The 17,019-nt window shown below is 47.7% G+C and overlaps 1 protein-coding gene across 7 annotated transcripts in view; it reads right to left on the reverse strand.

Annotated features, from left to right (window-relative positions):
* Nucleotides 1-15,646, reverse strand: part of STRBP (spermatid perinuclear RNA binding protein) — an 80,914-nt gene extending 65,268 nt beyond the window's left edge. For 6 of the 7 annotated variants that reach the window (XR_014493912.1, XM_083375098.1, XM_083375097.1 and 3 more), the window contains exon 1: nucleotides 15,226-15,292. The gene's annotated coding sequence lies outside the window, so the exon portion shown is untranslated. Of the gene's footprint in view, nucleotides 1-15,225; nucleotides 15,293-15,565 lie in introns of those variants that run through there. The other variant, XM_083375094.1, reaches the window with a different exon arrangement.
* Between the last annotated feature and the right edge of the window lie 1,373 nt (nucleotides 15,647-17,019).

Raw genomic sequence — 17,019 nt, forward strand, 5'->3', positions numbered from 1 at the left:
AGGCTCTGTTAACTTTAAATACAAACGAGATTACAGAAAGTCTGCAGGAATTCTGCATTCAACTTTCCCCTCGAAATATACATCCCAAGAATAATCACATCCGAAATAGCTGAACTGCAGTATTCCTCTGGAAAAAAATAAAATAAAAAAAAAATAAAAATGGCCCAATGTTAAGTGTGGCAGAAACACCCTGGAATTTTAAGAAAAAGGTTTGGCTGTCCTTACACCACAAAGAACAAACAGCTCAATTTTTCCCTAAACGGCATGATGAAAACACAGCAGCGAAAACTCCAGTGGAGTTATAAAGGGCACCATTTTTGCTTTTTCCAGAGTTCCACCCCATTTTTTTTAAGAAACCACGCAATTTCTTAGAGCAATTCCTCCCAGCAAAAGGGCGGCATCTCACGAGACAGCCACCATCGCAAGGAAACCTCCTTTTGATGACTTTAGTAAATGTAAAGGTTCCCCCGCACATGCGTGCTAGTCGTTTCCGACTCTAGGGGCCGGTGCTCATCTCCCTTTCAAAGCCGAAGAGCCAGTGCTTGTCCGAGGACGTCTCCGTGGTCATGTGGCTGGCATGACTAGACGCCAAAGGCGCACGGAACTCTGTTACCTTCCCACCGTAGTGGTCCCTATTTTTCTACTTGCATTTTTATGTGCTTTCGAACTGCTAGGTTGGCAGAAGCTGGGACGAGTAACAGGCGCTCACTCTGTTACACGGCACTCGGGATTCGACCCGCCAAACTGCCGACCTTCTGATCGACAAGCTCAGCGTCCTAACCCACTGAGCCACTGCGTCCCTTTTGATGACTTTAGTGCCTCCTAAAACAACCCCCCAATTTGCATTTTGTCAATCAGCAGCCAGGACTTCAACCTCTTTTATGACTCAGCAAGCCAAAACCACAACCTTTGGAGAACGTCCGTCCGTAAATCATTTCTCCCACATAATGAGAGCTGTTAATAGTCAAACATCTGAGAAGGAAGGAAGTTCTTGAGATGAATGAAGCCGTTGAGATTTTCCGAGAAGAAAAGGTTTCTAGCCGGGGCTGCTGGAATGAACTTAAGGAACGCACCGCACCGTGAGTCGTGTGCTGATGTGTACCTTGGGGAAACAAAACAACCACTTCACAAACGCACCGCACAACATAGGAGAACAAACCCACCAGGACAAGATTCAGACGCCCATCTGCGTTTGAAAAACACAAGGCCGCGTTTTCGAAGACTGCAAAGTCCACATTTTGGACAGAGAGGATTGTTTTGCTTCTCATCCAAAGAGCTTCTTCAGCTCTGACTGGATGGTGGAGGATGGAAGGATTTATCCTCCTTGCAGACCGCTGGTCATTTGCCTTCTTTTAGAGGGTCATTGAGGCTACTTGGAGGTTTATTTGTGTCCTCAGGGTCTGTCTACATTCTGGACAGAGAGGACTGCTGGTTTGAAAGAGGGGTCAAAGAGGCCATCTAGGTTAAAATTGCCCTCTTTCAACAGAGGCGGAGGGATACAAGATCATCTATCTCCACAGTTTACAACGCGGTCCTTTCAGCAGTTCCAAGAAGGCTCCACACCCATTTGCACCACTCAGGTGACCCTGAGGACAGAGATAAGCCTCCAGGTGGCCTCAATGACTCTCGAAAAGAAGGCAAATGTTTGTCCACATTTTGGACAAAGAGGGGTCAAAGAGGCCATCTAGGTCGAAATTGAACAGCCCTCTCTCAACAGAGGCGGAGAGATACAAGATCATCTACCTCCAGCCTACAACACGGTCCTTTCCGCAGTTCCAAGAAGGCTCCACACCCATTTGCACCACTCAGGTGATCCTAAGGACACAGAGAAACCTCCAAGTGGCCTCAACGACTCTCTAAAAGAAGGCAAATGACCCGCTGTCTGCAAGGAGTATAAATCCTTCCATTCCCCACCATCCAGTCAGAGCTGAAGAAGCTTCTGGGATGAGAAGCGAAACGTCTTCAAAGAGAAAAACAAGAAAGTCCAGTTGCCTCATGAAAAAGCACCTTTGGGACAACCAGGACCTGGATGACGGAGAATCTCCACAGACATTTAAGGAACACACACACACACACGCTCATCCCAATAATTCTTGGATATGCTAAGAAGCTGTAAGTCAATAACCTCTACTGATCATACAGATTTTGCTTGAGGTTCTTGTTCCACAGCCAGTTGGAAGCTGCCTCCTTAAGTAACACCAGCTGCCTGCAATTAGTGCAGGTTCGCATCCCACCAGGCTCAAGGTTGACTCAGCCTTCCATCCTTCCCAGGCAGGTAAAATGAGGACCCAGATTGTTGGGGGCAATTAAGCTGACTTTGTAATAATGCCGCTTGGGGTGTGTGTGAAAGCCCTAATAAGCAGGCATATACATAGAATGAAGGCTACTGCTAAGCTTGTAAGCCGCCCTGAGTCTTCGGAGAAGGGCGGGATATAAATGGAATTAAAATAAATAAAAATAAAAATAAAACTCGGCTTTGCCTGGTCAGAAACGATGGACAGGTGAGGGTGGATATTCCTGATCGGCAATGAGGTTAAGCCTGTTAAGACCAAGAGACCCATGTTTCTTAAAAGCATTGGAATACGACTTTGCTCCCAAAATGCGACGGTGTCTTTTTCTGTTCCTAGGAGAGATCTGTGCCTCCCTGTGACTTTGGTTAATACGAAGTGCAAAATCCAAACTTGGTGGCCTCCGTTTTAAAACTTTTATTTATTTATTTTTAAAAAGCGATCATCGCCCCCTTTTTCAAGGCATAAGATATTAAGCTTGCTTACAGCAGCGAGACTTTTAGTAGCGCAACATTGGAAGAAGGAAGAATTGTCGACTATAGAAGAGTGGACTTTGAAAGTTTCTAACTTGGCGGAAATGGCAAAGATTTCGGCATATTTGAAAGACCAATCGCAACAGAGATACACTGTGGAATGGAGAAGATGGATCGAATATATTCAGAATAAATATGGGACTAAAAAGTTTCATTTAGCATTTGAATAAGTAGTGGATTTTTATGACGTATAATTAGTTAGTAGTTATTTTACTAATATTTTGACTATGGAGAGTTAAAGTGTGATAGAATTTAATGTTTTATTACTGTTGTTGGCATATTTTAGATTATGCTTGTTTGTATTATTATACCCTGTATTCAGCTCTGGGAAGTCGGGGAGGGGGGAGGGGAGGGGAGGGGGGGTTGGGGAAAGGGGAGGGGGAGGAGGGGGGTTTTTTGTACTCAAAAATGTATTGTAAAACTTTTCAATAAAAAAAAGATATTAAGCTTGCATCTGAATGGGTTGTTTTTTCCTTCCCCCCCCTGGATGTGCCTCAAGAAAGAGCTCCAGGAGAGAAACGTGGACTGGGATACACCCCCCCCCCCAATTCTCCAGCAAGAGACACTTGGATGGCACCACCTTGGCTCCATCGTGAGAAGGACGTGAAGAGCAACGGTTGAAAGGAGATCCAAGAACGGGCTGAGTGAAGCTTAAAGGCAGCCAAAGATGCCGTGGCAACGTGGGAGTCCCCATTAATCAATCTCTGCTGGGTTTGGGATGGAAGAAACATGATGTATGGGACTGTGCACTCTTAGTAGGGCTGGGAAGCACTTTGGAGGTGTAGAAGCCAAGGTGATCAGAGCTTTGCGGACACAGCGATACACAAACGCAAGTAAGGAGCCCAAACAGCCAACACAACTGCATTACAAACCCAGAGACCTCCTGGTCCAAAGTTTTAAAACCTTTCCCCACGTACCCATTAGGCTCCCACATCACTTGAAGCATGGCTTAATTAAGGTTTGCTGAACGCCTCGTAAACCCTTCACTCGTCGATGTGTTAAGCCATAAACTATGGCTGAGAATCGGAAAGGGTTGCCAAGCTGACGTCAAACATTATTAGTGCAGGGGTATCCAATCTTGGCAACGTTAAGCCTTGTGGACTTCAACTCCCAGGATTCCATAGCTGGCTGGGGAAACCTGGGAGTTGAAGTCCACAAGGTTTAAAGTTGCCAAGGTTGGACGTGTGTGTGTGTGTGTGTGTGTGTGTGTGTGTGTGTGTGTGTATGTATGCGGTGGCTCAGTGGGTTAGGACGCTGAGCTTGTCGATCAGAAGGTCGGCAGTTTGGTGGGTCGAATCCCGAGTGCCGCGTAGCAGAGTGAGCACCTGATACTTGTCCCAGCTTCTGCCAACCTAGCAGTTCGAAAGCACATAAAAATGCAAGTAGAAAAATAGGGACCACTACGGTGGGAAAGTGACAGCGTTCCGTGCGCCTTTGGCGTCTAGTCATGCCGGCCACATGACCACGGAGACATCCTGGGACAAGCGCTGGCTCTTTGGCTTTGAAACGGAGATGAGCACCGGCCCCTAGCGTCGGAAACAACTAGCACGCATGTGCGGGGGAACCTTTACCTTTACACACACACACACACACACACACACACTCATATATATATATATATGTGTGTGTGTCTGTCTGTATGTATGTACACAAATATGTATATATTTGTTTGTATAGATAGATAGATAGATAGATAGATAGATAGATAGATAGATAGATAGATAGATAAGATAGACCAGGGGTAGGCAACCTTGGCTCTTTTATGACTCGTTGACTTCAACTCCCAGAATTCCTCAGCCAGCATGGAGGAACTTTGGCCCCCTCATGACTCGTGGACTTCACTTCCCAGAATTCCTGAGCCAGCATGGAGGAACTATAGTCCCCTCATGACTTGTGGACTTCAACTCCCAGAATTCCTGAGCCAGCATGGGGGAATTATGGCCCCTTCATGACTTGTGGACTTCAACTCCCAGAATTCCTGAGCCAGCATGGAGGAACTTTGGCCCCCTCATGACTCGTGGACTTCACTTCCCAGAATTCCTGAGCCAGCATGGAGGAACTATGGTCCCCTCATGACTTGTGGACTTCAACTCCCAGAATTCCTGAGCCAGCATGGGGGAATTATGGCCCCTTCATGACTTGTGGACTTCAACTCCCAGAATTCCTCAGCCAGCATGGAGGAACTTTGGCCCCCTCATGACTCGTGGACTTCACTTCCCAGAATTCCTGAGCCAGCATGGAGGAACTATGGTCCCCTCATGACTTGTGGACTTCAACTCCCAGAATTCCTGAGCCAGCATGGGGGAATTATGGCCCCTTCATGACTTGTGGACTTCAACTCCCAGAATTCCTGAGCCAGCATGGAGGAACTATGGTCCCCTCATGACTTGTGGACTTCAACTCCCAGAATTCCTGAGCCAGCATGGGGGAATTATGGCCCCTTCATGACTTGTGGACTTCAACTCCCAGAATTCCTCAGCCAGCGTAGGGGAACTATGGCCGCCTCATGACTGGTGGACTTCAACTCCCAGAATTCCTGAGCCAGCGTGGGGGAACTATGGGCCCTTCATGCCCTTTGGACTTCAACTCCCAGAATTCCTGAGCCAGCATCGGGAAACTATGGGCTGTCATGACTCATGGACTTCAACTCCCAGAATTCCTGAGCCAGCATGGGGGAATTATGGCCCCTTCATGACTTGTGGACTTCAACTCCCAGAATTCCTCAGCCAGCATGGAGGAACTTTGGCCCCTTCATGACTCGTGGACTTCACTTCCCAGAATTCCTGAGCCAGCCTGGCTCAGCTTGGAAACCTCTCCCTTTCCCCTCAGCACAGCTGGCTCAGGAATTCTGGGAGTTGAAGTCCACGAGTCATCAAAGAGCCAAGGTTGCCTACCCCTGGGATAGACAGACAGATGTAAAAGGGGAGGAAAAGTTACTGCTTTTTTTTTTTTTTCTTTCAGGGTGAATCCTACGTGTTAAATTTAATTATCATTTTTTCCTCTTTTTCGTACACTGTATTTTTTTCTTTTTTGTTGTTAGGGTTGAATGTACGGTTTTGTTTTGTTTTTTTTATTTTTTATGATAAAATAAAATAAAAAAAGGTTTAAGTAAATTAAGCCATGATGGGCTTGATCCATGCATTTTACTAACCCGGGCTTACATGCCCCACCCCATCTTCACTCACACAAATCTCCACAGATAAACCCAACCAAACTTGTGCAAGGTTTTGTGTGAAGCAGAATACCGTATTTTCCGGCGTATAAGACGACCCCCCCAACTTTTGAGGTGATTTTTTAGGGGTTCAAAAGTTGTCTTATACGCCGGAAAATACGGTAATCCAAAGTTGCGGTCCAGCCATTTGTAGGAGAAGGTGCCACTTAAAGGCGGATGCAGGCACCCTCACCACGTTTGCAAGATGATTGCAAAGAGGCTGTGAGAATAGAAAGGATCACAAATACAGTATTCCAGTATTTGAGGGGCTGCCCGAAAGAAGAGGGGGGTCAAATTATTCTCCAAAGCACCTGAAGGTAAGACGACAAACAATGGATGGAAACCAATCAAGGAGAGAAGCAACCTGGAATTAAGGAGAAACCTCCTAACCGCGAGGACAATTAACCAGTGGAACAGCTTGCCTCCAGAAATTGTGGGCGCTCCATCTCTGGAGGTTTTTAAGAAGAAACTGGACAGTCACTTGTCTGAAATGGTATAGGTTCTCCTGCTTGAGCAGGGGGCTGGACTAGAAGACCTCCGACATCCCTTCCAGCTCTATTCTATTCTACTAAATTGTGGCCACTTAGGCTGGACATGTTGATTTCCAGTCTTTATGCTTAACGGAGGATCCACTTTCTAAATTGCTTTCTGAAGGATGGTTTCAGAAGCCCCTGCAAGGTCCAAACAGGCCGGAGTGGGGCAGGATGGGGGGAGGAATGTCTCCCAGGAAAAGATTAACTAAAGGACTTCCTCGCTGGCCCGATTCAGCATCCCTTCGTTCTCACCACCTCCACACCTTCCCAGCACAGTTGGTTCTGTAGCAGCATTGGGGCTGGGAAGAGAAATGTGTGGGTGCTTTTTTAAAGCATTACTGCTATAAAAAGGATTGCATTTTTTCTCAAATCTGGCACCCGGCAGCGTCACAGATGCTTGCCAAAAGGGGCCGAGGAGAGGAAAAAAAATTTGTCCTGTGCATCCACCTGGCTGAGTCTCCCATTGTTCTCCTTGGAGAAGAGAAAAGCTCCACGTCCTCTGGCCGCAAATGCTGGGGTGGGGGGCATTACTGGAAAGTTTCAGGGACAAGCAGCATCTCTATTACTTGTGACGTTTTTGGACAAGGCACGGTTGTCAGAATCCGCCCCAAGTGAAGGTCAGACACACTGACATTTTAAGCCAGTGTAAACCCACCTCTGCCTCTGGGCTTATCAAGATGTCAAGTATTTCATGTTCTCCTTGTTTAGGAACGGATATGGACAACTCAGATCCTATCAGCAAAGATGCCAAGACATACCAGTTCAACAGTACGTCTCCCAATTTGACGGCTCTTGCAAGAAAAGGTAAAGGTAAAGGTTCCCCCGCACACGCGTGCTAGTCGTTTCTGACTCTAGGGGCCGGTGCTCATCTCCGTTTCAAAGCCGAAGAGCCGGCGCTTGTCTGAGGATGTCTCCGTGGTCATGTGGCCGGTATGACTAGACACCAAAGGCGCCCGGAACGCTGTTACCTTCCCACCGGAGTGGTCCCTATTTTTCTACTTGCATTTTTATGTGCTTTCGAACTGCTAGGTTGGCAGAAGTTGGGACGAGTAACAGGCGCTCACTCTGTTACACGGCACTCGGGATTCGACCCGCCAAACTGCCGACCTTCTGATCGACAAGCTCAGCGTCCCAACCCACTGAGCCACCACGTCCCTCTAATCAATACGATACTCAAGACAAATCCCAAATTCTCGATGCTTCTCACTCCATTCTTCAGTGGCATGAAGAAACAACAACACAAACCTAGTTCAAAAGCCTTAAATACCTCTTTCTCAAACTTTGCAACTAAGCTGGCTGGGGAATTCTGGAAGTCCACACATCTTAATGTTGGCCGGTTTGAAAAGCGCTGCCTTAAAACCAAATCAACGGATCACGCTACCAGCTTTGGGCAAAATGTCACGTCGGAACAAGGGCCCATTTTTAACCCAACCTAGTCAAGGTTGGCTTAGGACGCTAAGCTTGTCGATCAGAAGGTCGTCAGTTTGGTGGGTCGAATCCCGAGTGCCGCGTAACAGAGTGAGCGCCTGTTACTCATCCCAGCTTCTGCCAGCCTAGCAGTTCGAAAGCACGTAAAAAGGCAAGTAGAAAAATAGGGACCACTCCGGTGGGAAGGTAACAGCGCTCCGTGCGCCTTTGGTGTCTAGTCATGCCAGCCACATGACCACGGAGACGTCCTCGGACAAGCGCTGACTCTTCGGCCTTGAAACGGAGATGAGCACCGGCCCCTAGAGTTGGAAATGACTAGCACGCATGTGCGGGGGAACCTTTACCTTTACTAGTCAAGATTAAGGTAGTCAAGAGCTGAAATTTCCCCGGCAAACAGCTGAAAGGTTTGCCCTTGCTCCAGTTGAAAGAGAGAGAGAGAGAGAAAGAGAGAAAGAGAGAGAGAGAGAGAGAGAGAGAGAGAGAGAGAGAGACCTAATTCTTCTCCTTTCCTGTCTCATCAAAAATACAGAAGAACCAGATGGGTGTTTTCCTGCACCGGGCCTGTTAACTCAGCAGACACCAAGCTCCCCTCCCAGACATTTAAAAAAAGAAAAGAAAAAAGAAGAAGTTAATTGTTGACAGCCTGCACGATACAATTAATGTATTCATCAATCCCATCAATTAATAATTGATGCTTTCTTCCGGCAGAAAAAAGGGGAGAGGAATTCTGCGTCTCCCTTTGGAGCCTGCTGGGCGATTCTGCAGCAAAGGGGAAAACGCTTCTCTTCCAAGGAATACGGGGCGCAAGGAAAGATTGGCAGGTATATTTAGGGAAAACCAGTTAGAACAGGAGTTAGGAAACTCTTCTCCCTTCTTCTGCTGACCCGTGGGAAGAAAAAGGCAAGAGACAGGTTGGACTGCGTTACCGCAAAACCATCACAGCCCGAGGAGAAACAGGTATGTTCTATTTTTCCGTAACAGTTCTGCGTTCTTGTGCTGGGAAGCTTCGATGCCTAATTCCTAAGATAAGGACAGTTGTTCCGTCTACATTCTCCAGAACCATCCTCCACACGAGTCAAAATCTTCCAGACCTTTTAAGGGGGCTGACCTTCTCACATCACCAAAGCCCACGCCTGCAATCCACACGAGATCCAAAACGCATGGGGCAACCACCCTGCCTTTGCAGAAGGAAATCCTCTGAGGTTCAAAATAGCTGTCTTTTGATCTACTTCGGGGGGGGGGCCTTCAAACTTGGCCCTTTTATGACTTGTGGACTTCAACTCCCAGAATTCCTTGTGCCTGGCTGAGGAATTTTGGGAGCTGAAGTCCACAAGTCATAAAAGGGCTACGTTTGAAGACCCCTGGTCCACTTGTTCCATTAATTTCAATCCTACCAAAGCTACAGGAATATGTAGTAATTTTCTCTACCCAAACCTCGCTCTGTGGCCCACTCCCCCCCTGCTTCACTAAAGCCCCTTCCCCAAGCTTTTGAGAGGAGAAATCACCCAACTGTGAGAGGGATTTTGAAGTCCTAGTGGACAATCAATTCAATATGAGCCAGCCATGTGCGGCGGCAGCCAAAAAAGCCAATGCAATCCTAAATTGCATTAACAGAGGAATTCAATCAAGATCAGGTGAGGTACTAATACCTCTCTATAAAGCCTTAGTAAGGCCACACCTAGAGTAATGCAACCTGTTTTGGTCTCCACAATATAAAAAAAGATGTTGAGACTCTAGAAAAAGTGTAGAGAAGAACAACAAAGATGACGAGGGGACCGGAGGCTAGAACATATGAAGGACGGTTGCAGGAACTGGGCCTGGCTAGTCTAGTGAAGAGAAGGACCAGGGGAGACATGATAGCTGTCTTCCAATCTTTGAGCGGCTACCACAGAGAGGAAGCACCCAAAAGCCACACAAGGAACAACGGATGGAAACAGATCAAGGAGAGATTCAACCTAGAAATAGAATAGAATAGAATAGAATAGAATAGAATAGAATAGAATAGAATAGAATAGAATAGAATAGAATAGAATACAATAGAATAGAATTAGAAATAGAAATAGAAATAGAATATGAAATGGATAGAATAGAATAGAATAGAATAGAATAGAATAGAATAGAATAGAATAGAATAGAATAGAATATGGAATGTAAAATAGAATAGAATATGGAATGTAGAATAGAATAGAATAGAATAGAATAGAATAGAATAGAATAGAATAGAATACAATAGAATAGAATTAGAAATAGAAATAGAAATAGAATATGAAATGGATAGAATAGAATAGAATAGAATAGAATAGAATAGAATAGAATAGAATAGAATAGAATAGAATAGAATAGAATATGGAATGTAAAATAGAATAGAATATGGAATGTAGAATAGAATAGAATAGAATAGAATAGAATAGAATAGAATAGAATAGAATAGAATAGAATAGAATAGAATAGAATAGAATAGAAAATATGGAATGGAATGGAATAGAATAGAATGGAATGGAAGAGGAGAGGAGAATACAAAATAGAATAGAATACAAAATAGAATAGAATAGAATAGAATAGAATAGAATAGAATAGAATAGAATAGAATAGAATAGAATAGAATAGAATAGAATAGAATAATAGGATAGGATAGGATAGGAAATAGAATAGAACAGAATAGAATAGAATAGGAAAAATAGAATAGAATAATAGGATAGGATAGAATAGAAAAAAGAACAGAACAGAACAGAATAGAATAGAATTGGAAGGGACCTTGGAGGTCTTCTATTCATTTCCAACTCTGTTACTTTAATTCTAGGCACCATCAGGTAAGTGAAATTTTGGTGCAGTAAAGTTAGTTGAGAAATAAATGGAAGTACAGGCCTATTCACACGGAAGAAACAGGTACGGAATATCCTCTAGGTGAGCGAGTTTTTTTTTATCATCCCCCAAATATTATTGTGTAAGAGGAAATGGGATTGGAACTCCAAGGTTTTGTTGCGTTTGGTTAAGGCACCAGCCTAAAAACTGGGAGATTGGGAGTTCTAGTCCTGCCTTGGGCATGAGGCCAGCTGAATGACCTTGGGCCAGTCACTCTCTCTCTGCCCCAGGAAGGAGGCAATGGCAAACCACCTGTGAAAAACCTGGCTAAGAAAATGGCAGGGACTTGCCCAGGCAGTCTTTTGAGAATTGGGCGTGATTGAACAGAAGAAGAAAAAGAAAAAAAAAGAAATTCTAGGTATTAAACAGGATTCATTTGCTTTCTATTCTATGAGAAATGAGTCCATTTCACAGAAAAGTCCTAACTACCGAGTCAAAAGCTACGTATAACCCAGCCTTCTCATCCCTTGTTCTTTTCAACTAGACCTGCTTATTATTTACATTCACGGATTAAATTCTTAGCAAATGAGATCCACTGAATACAGTATGATCCCATTTCACTCTGCATCAGAGCCTCTAAACATATGCAAAGTAGATTCCCCTGCCAGACAAGATAACCTGCCTAAGCACCTGACATTAGTTATAATATTCCTACTGTTGGAGTAAACTACTTTTCAAACACATTTAAGAAACACTTTTTAAAAACCCACCAGTACTTAACATACAGAGATAATTTACTTTTTTTTTTTAACAAATAATGATGTGAGATGAGTGTTTGTACATCCACTTTAACCATCCTTTCTGCGGCAGCTGGTAAAGCCACCCAGGTTAAAATGAAGGGACAACTTTAATGCAATTTGCATATTGTTGACATGTGACAGTACAAGGAAAATGAATTATATCTAGCAGACAGTTTTATGGGCCTGACTTAGTTCAGCTAGAAAAATGCAAGCCAATGTCACTGAACTTGTCCAGCTAAAAAAATATATATTAACAATATTAAATCCACTAGGACATACCCAGAAGTCGCCCATCTGCTGTTTGGTCTAAGCAATTTTAGTATGATTATACTATATTATAATCCACCTCAGCCTGTAAAAAAAATCTTTTTTAACTACATTAGGGGCCTCCGGAAGACACGGTCATTCCAGAGTTCCTGTCTCATCACTCACTTCCAACTCCTGGGTAAATGTTTAAGGTTAAAGGGAGAAAGCCAAGCCAGAGGCAGGTATCTGGATGTCAATTTGGGTGGTGAACAGAAGCCAAAGCCTGAACGTTTGTGAATTAACCAGAGGTCGTTTCAGACTTGACAGCACTGGAAACTCACCAAAGAGAGATAAAAGGTAAAGGTTCCCCCGCACATGCGTGCTAGTCGTTTCCGACTCTAGGGGCCGGTGCTCATCTCCGTTTCAAAGCCGAAGAGCCAGCGCTTGTCCGAGGACGTCTCCGTGGTCATGTGGCCGGCATGACTAGACGCCAAAGGCGCACGGAGCGCTGTTCCCTTCCCACCGGAGCGGTCCCTATTTTTCTACTTGCATTTTTACGTGCTTTCGAACTGCTAGGTTGGCAGAAGCTGGGACGCGTAACAGGCGCTCACTCTGCTACGCGGCGCTCGGGATTCGACCCGCCAAACTGCCGACCTTCTGATCGACAAGCTCAGCGTCCTAACCCACTGAGCCACCGCGTCCCTTATCCAAAGAGAGAAGCAACCTGGAATTAAGGAGAAACTTTCTGACAGTGAAGACAATCAACCAGTGGAACAGCTTGCCACCAGAAATCGTGGGCGCTCCATCACTGGAGGTTTTTAAGAAGAGGCTAGACAGTCACTTGTCTGAGATGGTGTAGGTTCTCCTGCTTGAGCAGGGGGCTGGACTAGAAGACCTCCAAGGTCCCTTCCAGCTCTATTCTATTCTATTCTATTCTATTCTATTCTATTCTATTCTACTCTACTCTACTCTACTCTACTCTATTCCTATTCCATTCTATTCTATACTATTCTATTCTATATTCCATTCCACCCCACTCCACTCCATTCTATTCTATTCCACATTTTCTATTCTATTCTATTCTATTCTATTCTATTCTATTCTATTCTATTCTATCCTATCCTATCCTAGCAACGGAGCTCAAAATTTCCCGTGCTAAGCAAGACAGTTCCTAACTGATTTCTGCCCCATTTTTCGACTTTTCTTTGCTGCAGTTGTTAACCCATCCCTGCAGCCCTCGTGGGAATCACGCCACCGTTAAGCGAATCTGTGTTTTCCCCCCCCCATTGACTTTGCTTCCTGGGAAGGTTATAAATGGAGATCACGTGACCCCGGGGATGCTGCGACCGTCATAAATGCGAATCAGTTGCCGAAAGCCTGAATGTTCATCCTGTGACCATGGGGGACACTGCAAATGATCCTTAAGTGTGGAAAAAACGGTCGTAAATAAATGCTTGTAAGGAGAGGAACACCTGCTCTGTGCACGGCTTCTTTTTTTAAGGTCAGGACAAGAGACGACAGGATTACGGCACAGAAAGGGGAGAAAATTTGCACCTTCCTTTGCCAAGACACCACGTGAAGAACGTCAATAGAGCAGTTCCCTGCCTTGAATACCTACAGACCAGCCCCAATTGAGTGGGGCTTCTGCACACCTACTGCAGACCCATTAACCTTGCCAAATTTTCCACAACACCCCAGGCTTGACGCCGCAGCCACCACCCGTGAATCAAGACCTTAATATCGGGAGATATTGCCGCTACCGTCCCAAAGCAAAAAACGACACCCCCACCACCACCCAACTACATCATTCAGAACTTAAAAAACGCCGAAGGCCAAATATGCGTCATAGCAAGCGCTCTCTTAGCCGAGATGGGGCTTAAACCCGATTAAAAGATGTAATTGACAGTGTCTTTTGACAGCGAACTCCGAGGTGCCTTCTGCGTTTCCCCCACCCTACCCCCTCCACCCCAGCGGGTTAATGCAGCTGTGAAAAGCACACACACACACACACACACACACACACCCAGAGGCTTTTGGAAAGAAAGCTTACAAGCTGGAGTGGAGCACCCTGGTTTTATGCAAAAGCTCGCTCGCCCGCCCTTGATCTCCGGGAGCTGAAATCAAAAGGCAACTTTGGCCGTTTCAACACTCCAGCTGTATTTGAAGCACTCCAGAAAGAATCCAGAGTCTGGGAGAAATTATTATGCCCCAATCTGACCTCCAGCTGGACGCGAATTCCGATTCCTTAAGACGGGTCTTAGACCCCACCAACTCAACCCCTAACTCACAAGAGCCAATCCCCTACTCAAGGGCTCCTCATTGGAGCAGGAACGGGTTCTCTCCCATACACAGGCCTGAATTTCTCAAGGACAACCCAGTGCAATCTGCACCTCTCTTCCCCCCCCCTCTCCCCCATCCTACTGCAGCCCCCAACCCAACTTCCAATCTGCTTTTCCCTGCAGATTGGCTGCTTCTTACACGCCTGGGGGGGGTGGTCACCCCTTCCTCCTGCTCTCTCAAGGGGGGGACACCCACCACCCTCTGAGGATAGCCCCCCACCCCACTTCAGTAGTCCTGCCCTTGCCCTAGGCCGACCCTGTTTCTCTCCCTCTTCCGGGGGTCCTTCCAAGCCTCCCCCCCCCGCTTGCCTACCCCTTCCCCAATGCACCCTCCTGCGGGATGCTCTCCCCTCCTGCCTCCCCCACCCACCCACCGCCTCCTCTTCCTCCACCCCCCGTATCTGCTTTCCCAAAATCCCCGAGCTGCGCCTTCGCCCTCCCTCCTCCCCCCGGAGACCCCCGCTGCCGCCCAGGTCCCTCTCCCAGGTTCCCCTCGCCTCCTTTTCCGCCTTGCAAAGGCGCCGGCTTAAAAGCCACGGGGGTGCATTTGCTGGGAAGTCAGCCTTTCCGCCGACCCCCCCCCGCCTTCTGCTCCAACCGATGGACCCACCCACCCCCTCATCCCATTCCCCCCAAAAGTCCTCTTCCCCAACCCGGAGCCCTCCGGATGCCTGCAGAGGCCCCTTCCCCACTCAAAGCCAGCCTGGCCCGGTGGGGGGGGTGGGGGAAAGGAGGAAGGAAGGGGGGTGGGGATTGTGGGAATGCAACTCTTTGAAGGAAGGCTCCTGGAGGGCGCCAGGTTGGGGAGCTAGGCTTTGCGGGCGCCTGCGGGGTACGAGGACCGCAGCCCGGGAGCCTTTGCCGGGATCCAGCGCTGGCCTGGCGCGCCCTCCTCTTCCTCCCGCTGCATCTCCCGGTCCTCCTCCTCCTCCCCAGGGATCGAGTCCCTTTTCCCCGCTCGCCTCGCATTGCACCCACCCCCCTTCCATCTTGCACGCCTCCACCCGCCCGGCCCCTTCCCCGGCTTGCATCCCGCCTGTCCTACCCGCTTCCCCCGCGGGAAAAGCTCCCCGTTCTCCTCCAGGCAGCCCCCCCGGCTCCGTCCCGGCTCGGTCCGACTCTTTTGCAAGCGCCGCAGCAGGCAGCTTCGGGGGAGAGGGCTCCGCGACCACGTGACGCCGCCCGGCGCCCCCATAGGCTGGGCCCGGGCCGGGGCTGCCGGGCAACGCTTGAGCCCGCCCCCTTTTTCCGCCTGCCCCGCACCTGAGCAGCCCCAGCCGCCTTCACGCTATCGGCGCAGCTAGCCCGCCATTGGCGTAAGCCGGCCCATCGCTCGGCTTACCTGGGGCCGCCTCTACGCAACCTGCGTAACGCGTTTGCCTTACCTTTGGCCGGGGCGCTGCGCAGATGGCGTTGCTCTGTTTCCCTAAACCCCCCTCCCCGTCTCCAATGCAAGGGAAGGGTCGGGTGTGTGTTGTGTGTGTGTGTGTGTGTTTGTGTATGTGTGTGTATATGTCTGTGTATGTGTGTGTGTGGGTCGGGTGTGTGTGTGTGTGTGTGTGTGTGCTCTGTTTCCCTACCCCCCCTCTCCAATGCAAGGGAAGGGTCGGGTGTGTGTTTGTGTGTGTTGTGTGTGTGTGTGTGTTGTTTGTGTGTGTTGTGTGTTTGTGTATGTGTGTGTATGTGTGTGTGTATGTGTGTGGGTTGGGTGTGTGTGTGTGTGTGTGTGTGTGTGTGTGTGTGCTCTGTTTCCCTAACCCCCCCCCTCTCCAATGCAAGGGAAGGGTCGTGTGTGTGTGTGTGTGTGTGTTGTGTGTATGTGTGTATGTGTGTATGTCTGTGTGTGTGTGTTGTGTGTGTGTGTGTGTTGTGTGTATGTGTGTGTATATGTGTGTGTGTGTATGTCTGTGTGTGTGTGTGTTGTGTGTGTGTATATGTCTGTGTATATGTCTGTGTCTATGTCTGTGGTTGTGTGTGTGTTTGTGTGTGTGTGTGTGTGTGTGTGGAGGGGCGTCCTTTCTCTCTCTCTCTCTCTCCCTCCCCGCGCGCCCCCTTCGCAAAAGACGCAAACCTGCCTTCGGAATCGGGAGGCGGCGCGGCCGCACCTGCGGGGAGCGGCCCTTACGCTGCGGGCGTAAGCAGGAGCGCCCTGCTTCCCCTGCGTAAAGTGCGTAAGGGAGGGAGGGATGGGGGGGAAATATCAGGGTTGGCTTTTCAGAAAGGTGCCGTGAAAAAAAGGGGGCGACGGGAGCGGAGAAAAGGGGAGGGGGTGGGGGTGCCGTTGAAAAATAATAAAAAAAGTAAAGGGAGGAAGACAAAAGAGAAGGGAGCAATCAAGTCAAGGAAATGGGCCGGCAGGTGAGGTCTCCCCGACCTGCTTGCAGTTAAAAGAATCAAAAACCTGACACTGCATTGTTGGAAAACAAAGGCCAATAAGAAAAAAAGGAAAAAAGAAAGAAAGAAAGCGAAGGGGAAAGCAAAGCAGAAGAAAAGAGCAAATGAGCAAATTTAATTTTGCAAATTGTTGTTAGCCACCCTGAGTCCTTCGGGAGATAGGGCGGGATATAAGTCCCATTAATAAATAAATAAAATAAATAAAGAGGGAAGCAGAACCAGGACTCTCTGTGCCCCCATCGCCCTCCCAGCATTGCAGAGGAACAATTCCCTGTCACCCTCCCACTGCACCCCCGTTTCCCAGCCTTCGACAAGGACACCCCTTCCCGCATCGCCAATCAACCCAGAAAGGTGCAGGCACACCTGAGCTGATCTTTTGAGCCAAGAGCATCATCCATGGAGGACATCCTACCTCGGGGAGCTGGCCAAAGCTCAAACCACCCAC

Source organism: Vipera ursinii (assembly GCF_947247035.1).
Source record: "Vipera ursinii genome assembly, chromosome: 16".
Classification (NCBI taxonomy): Eukaryota; Metazoa; Chordata; class Lepidosauria; order Squamata; family Viperidae; genus Vipera; species Vipera ursinii.